Consider the following 6760-nt stretch of genomic DNA (forward strand, 5'->3'; position numbering starts at 1 on the left):
AGGCCCTAGACAAAAAATAAAATAATAATAATGAAAAAGCTGTACAGTAGTTTTTCATGGGAATGATAATGTAACAGATTTTAGAAATAAGTAATAGTGCTTGGGTTTTTATAGCTATGAGGAGTGATGAGTTGAGGCGACTATCCAGATAATCTAGGACCAGAAGCCAGATTTCTTTAAACTGTGAAAGGTGATTGCTTAAAAAAATAAACATAGTTTCACACTTACACCAGAAATTCTACCTCTAATAATTTGTTAATGCAATAATGATGTGTACAAATATTAAACTACAAGAATGTTTGTTATAGCCTCATTTATAAAATCAAAACATGCTAACCAAAATGGTATGGATTAGCAATTATGGAACATTCATTCAATGAAATACACTGTGGCTATTTAAAAGGTGATCTAGATGTATATTTAGCAATAGGAAAAAATGTATAATTTACGAAAACTTTTAAAGTTGCAACTTTTGAGTTATGGGCCATCTTTTCCTAGCTGTGCTTTTAATTTTTCAGCAATGAATATTTACTACTTATAATATGAAAATGGCATGTATACTCCTTCTCTGGAAACAGAATATTTGTGTAGTACTTATAATATGCCAAGCATTATTTTAAGTGTTTTTAATATATGAACATTTAATAACAACCCTATTGTGTAGGTATCATTATTGCCCCCATATTACATATGAAAAGCTGACTCAGAGAGGCTAAGTGACTTGCCCAAATTCACACAACCAATCATGGTAACTGAGCTAGAATTTGAACCCAAGATGCCAACCTTAGAAGTTCATGCTCTTAACCATTGTACCATTTTGTCTCTCATCCCTTTTAGCTGTACCATTTTGAGAAAACATATGAGTACACAAGCAAGTCGACTTTCTTTCACAGCATTTCCCTGAATAAACTCCTTCAGGTACTGATTGGATTTTACTATACTTTCTTCATAACTTTGAATGTATGTGGGATGATAAAGTCCTATTGTCGTTGCAACTACTAAATTTAACTTCCCAAATGATCACTTGTTTTATTTTCTTGCTTAAGTCATATGACTGATTCCCAAATGTTTCCAAATTCTTTAGCCTGCCTTTAAAAAACAAGTTCTCAATAATCTGACTTTATCTATTATTCTCCACATCTTTTTGATAACAAACTTCCATTTTATTCAAAACAGTGACCTCATTGTTCCTGGTATGACCCTCGACTTTTCTTCCTTCTGTTCCCGTCATTGTCTACTTTGCTATTGAAAGGTCTTCATTTCCTTGAATAAAAGACTTCCTTTCTTAATTAACACATAAAAAAACCTTCGCTATCCTTCATGTTTTGGGTAATGATAGTGCCACATCCTGAAAGAAAATTGCCTGATCCCTCGGATGGAAATAATTATTCTTTCTAATAAACTCTGTAGCATTTATTATCTGTGCTACTCCAACAGACCTTGTCAAGTGTTGTTGTTTTTTTCTTCATTTTAACTATTTTCATTCAACTTGTATCTTCTTCCTGTGCCTCTCTCCAAAAGCTTGAAAGTGCATGTACACATGTGCATGTACACACACACACACACACACACACACACACACGCCACGCCATATACATTCAGCCACAATTGAATTTTACAACTTTGTATACCCTTACCGCTTTTTCTTATGAACAGTCACACAAAGTAACCAATCATTTACTAATAGAACAGAGAAGAGAGAAAATAAAGTTGAGGATTAAAAGCAGAACTCACTTCAGAGTACTTATATTTTCACATATGTTGCATTTTTAGCTCTGGTTCTTGTTTTAGCCTATTTGTGAATGCCCAAGCTCAATAGAACAGTAAGAACAGTTCTTGTCTGACAGCTGGACTGGTGAAATGTGATTAGAGGAATAGTAGGATCTGGTCAGTCAAGAAAACTAACAAGTCCAGCTGGTGTTATTCAGTGGTAGAGAGTAGACCTATGAACCAAGAGGTCCCCGTTTGATTCTGGTCAGGGCACATACCCAGGTTGTGGACTTGATCCCCAGTGGGGGTATGCAGGAGGCATCCAGTTGATGATTCTCATCATTAAATGTTTCTATCTCTCTCTCTCCCTCTCCTTCCTCTCTGAAATCAATAAAAATATATTTTAAAAAAAGAAAACTAACAACACAGGTAGAAGACTCAATTCTTGACATTTTTTGTTGTTGTTATGTTGATGTCATGGATTCTGGAGCTAGAAGCAATTCTGGCTACGCCTTAATTAAAGCATTGGCAGGAATACTGCCCATGAAATTAATTCAGTTAATATTTACTCAGTATTTTTCTTCTGGCCACTGTCCTATATAGTATCTATAAGTCTATTGCCTTTTTAGTTGATTCAAGTTGCCTGTTGTGTGGCTAAATATAACCTTCAATGCCAACATCATTCCACCTTGAAAAATGATAAATAATGATAACTCTGAATGCATTTTAAACAAATACTTTCTTGCCATCAACCAAAGATTTTTTTTAAAAAACCTCCCCAAATTTAGCAATGCTGATTAAATTATTTAAGTAGACCATTATCTTCCTTTGGATAAAATATGTGTGGTATGAAATATTTGGAGACCTCATTTCACCTTGCATATTTTTCAATCTCAGTAAATTAAAACTACTAGAGAACCAGAACTTCAGGAAGATAAATTCTTAGGCACAATACTCTTTTTTTAAATAACTGGTCTCATGGTAAAATATCCCTCAGTAGGAGGTCATTTATTTTCTTTCCCTCTGGTAATTTAATAAAAGAATAATGACCATAAAACTGGAAAAAAAACACATTATGAGTACATGCCACCAGCCATTTAAAAATTATAAATCCATAACAATTTTCAAATGACCAATTACAATTCATTTTTAGGACAGTCACCCTCCAATGGCATAACTAATTAGGATTATGCTTGAAAAGTAAGTGGATTTTCTCTTTACAGCATGTGGTCATTACTTACAATGTTTAAAGATTTATATTTCCTACATTGCTTCCAGTTTTAAGTGAATACACTAGTGAAGTCTAAGTCTCCTGTATGAAATCACAGTGTATATTAGTTTCATTGCACAACCACTTCATTTCTGCATCTGAATTTTGTTATTGTTGCTAAAGATCTGAAATGCATAATACATGGTGAGATAAATGAATATTTCTAGGGAGATTTCAAAGTCAGTAAAATTTGATGTACAATAAACAGGTTTGCAGTCCTTGGAGAACTCAGCCCATATTACCACACTAAACCCATATTGGCTTTTAAATAAACCTTGGTGTTCAAGATTAGTATTCTTGTTCATTAATTCATTAGTTTGCAGTATACGCAACTAACTCCATGGTAAAAATAATCATTAATATTACACATAGTTAATTGAAAATGTTTTTGACTATTTACCTTGATTCAAACCTATCCTGAAGTTAGGTAACAAGCCCTATAAGGGCTCCTAGAGGGACAAATAAAATGAATTGGGGAAATTGATTTGCCCAAACTTCAATAGCTATCATTTATCTTCTATAATGGATTTTATTGGGATTTACACCCACCTAACTATCCACCTACCCACACACTCTTTACTACATGATGTGATTTTGATCACATACTGTTTAAACCCTGAGGACAATAAAACTCACAGACGTTAAAATGTAATTTTATATGATACATACACACTCCACAGACTGTGTTGTTACAAATTAACCCCATGCTTTCCTCTTTTGCTGTCTTACAGCCCATAGTCATTCTAAAACAAGGAAAAAGATATTTTATTCTCACACTCTCCCATCAGCAGTCTTTGTTCCTATTTGCTTAAAGGATCTTAGCAGCAGACTGACCAATACAGAGAAAGGTCCTTTGGATTCTTAAGAAACACTGTTTTTGGGGGGTTATGTATATTTGTTTTGTTCATTTGTTTTGTTTGATCAAAATTCAAGAAAAGTAAGCCAGGATCTGTTTACCTAAGCAACAGGAATCATAATAAATTATAACAGCTTAATATTTTTGAAAGTAGTTTTTGAGATAGTTGAAATGAGCTGTTTTGAATGTTTCTTAATTGATATTTTTAGAGAGAGAGGAAGGGAGTATGATAAAGAACAAGAAACATTGAGGAGAGAGAAATATCACCAATTGACTGCTTCCTGCATGCCTCCTACAGGGGATCAAACCCACAACCCGAGCATGGGTCCTGGCTGGGTATCAAACCATGACCTCTTGGTTCCTAGGTTAGCACACAACCACTGAGCAACACGGGCCAGGTGAAATTAGCTGTTTTAGTAGCAATTAAAAATATTTTAATCGATTTCAGAGAGGAAGGGAGAAGGAGAAAGAGATAGAAGCATGAATGATGAGAGAGAACTGTTGATGGGCTGCTTCCTGCACCCTCACCCCACTGGGGATGGAGCCTGCAACCTGGGCATGTGCCCTGATTGGGAATCGAACTCAACCACTGAACCACACCATCCCTGCAGCAATTTTTGAAAACCAGACTCGTCTCCTTTGTTCATTTATATAAATCACTATTTTCCAGACTATGAACTTCAGAGAATAAAAGGTAAAATTACATGATCACATAACCTCAATTTTTGAAGTTCAGTTAAAAACAATTTGACTATTTAAGTTATAAAAGTATTTAAATATGATTTTAACATTACTTACCATTAAGTACAATTTAAAAATAAGTGCCTCAGTTGCACTTGCCATTTCGAATGCTCAAAAGGCACAGTGTTTTAGACAATACAGATAGAGAACATAGCCATCACTACAAAAGATTACCTTGGACAGCGCTGCAAGTCATACTACAGTATTTGTTTCAGAATTGATTTATCTAAAAGACTTATTGCCTGGCTATTGTGGCCCAGTGGTTGAGCATTGAATTATGAATCAGGAGGTCATATTTCAGTTTCTGGTCAGGGTACATGCCCGGGTTTCCAGCTTGATCCCCAGTGGGGAGCATGCTGAAGGCAGGTGATAAATGATTAGCTCTCACCTCTCATCATTGGCTTTTCTATCTCTCTCCCTCCCACTCTCTTCCTCTCTGAAATAAATTATATATATATTCATGAATTATTTTTAAAGCAGAACAAAATACTTTAGAAAGTAATTTCCAGGAATGTTCAAATACATACACAAATTTGAAAGTTTTATTGACATGACAATGAATTACTGCTCTTAAACTCAACATTTTCTGGCTAGAAAGTATGTTGTTTTCCAAAACTAATTCCCTAAAAGAAAGAAATCATTTTTTTCCACTTTGGGCACTTATTTGAAGAAACCCAAAACACTAATTGAAAAGACCTATATATTCATATATTTAGTGCAGCATTTTTTACAATAGCCAAGGTATGGAAATGACCTAAGTGTTCACCAATAGATAAGTGGATAAAGAAGAAGTGATGCATATATACAATGGGATATGATTCAGCCATTAAAAAAGGATGCAATCTTGCCATCTGCAACAACATGGATAGACCTAGAGGCTATTGTGCTGAGTGTAATAAGTCGAAGAAAGACATATACCTTATGATTTTACTTATATGTGGAATCTAGAAAACAAAATAAACAGAACAGAAAAAAATCAAAATGCTTGTTGGAATCCTATTTCTTTGCTCTCATATGAATAAATTCATCAAGATTTTAGTATTTTGAAACAAATGACAGGATCTGCAAAATTCACATTTGTAATTTCTGTGTAACAGTCTATACCAGTGATGGCGAACCTTTTGAGCTCGGCATGTCAGCATTTTGAAAAATGCTAACATAACTCTGGTGCCGTGTCAAATATAGAAATTTTTTGATATTTGTAACCATAGTAAAACAAAGGCTTATATTTTTGATATTTATTTTATATATTTAAATGCTATTTAACAAAGAAAAATCAACCAAAAAAATGAGTTTGCGTGTCACCTCTGACGCGTGTCATAGGTTCGCCATCACTGGTCTATACTGTTGCAAATTGATGCATTATTGTCATTTATACTATGAAATAAATGCATATTGTATTATCCACTTAGTGAAACATGCCTAACAATAAAGAAAATCAATGTCCCTGGGAATTTCAATTTCACTGAAAAAGAAAGTAATAATAATAATACGATATAGAATACCAACTCCTGGAAAAGGTGATGTGTAGGGAGGGTGTTTATTGGTTTTGAACACAACAATGGGAGGACATACCACTAGCAAATGTTAAGTGGAAGCTTTATTAGATGTACTGACAATATGAGGAAAGGGCATAAAACTCAAAGATGGGTGGGTCTCTTCATGCTAGCCAAAAATGAGCACAGAAAGAAAATTGAAGAAGATAATAAATATTTGATTTCTTTTGAAAAAATAAAAAATCCAGTTAGAAGTCACGGTCAATCGATTTAGTTTAGTTTTCTGCCAGGAATGCTGCCATAAGCCCATTTCAAGAAGAGTCTAGGGCAGAGGAAAGCAAACTATGGCTCATGGTTCAAATCCAGCCACGCCTGTTTTTGTATAATCTGATAGCTAGGGATTTTATTTTATGCTAGAGGCCTGGTGCACAACAATTTGTGCACCTGGGGGTGTCCCTCAGCCCGGCCTGTGCCCTCTCGCAGTCTGGGACCCCTCAGGGGATGACCACCTGCTGGTTTAGGCCTGCTCCTTGGAGGATTGGGCCTAAGCTGGCAGTCAGACATCCCTCTGGCAGCCCGGAAGCCCTTGGATGATGTCCACTTGACAGCAGGGAGCAGGCCTAAGCTGCAGTCGGACATCCTTAGTGCTGCTGAGGAGGCGGGAGAGGCTCACACCCTCACTGCTGC

Source organism: Myotis davidii, unplaced genomic scaffold (genome assembly GCF_000327345.1).
Source record: "Myotis davidii unplaced genomic scaffold, ASM32734v1 scaffold218, whole genome shotgun sequence".
Taxonomy (NCBI): domain Eukaryota; kingdom Metazoa; phylum Chordata; class Mammalia; order Chiroptera; family Vespertilionidae; genus Myotis; species Myotis davidii.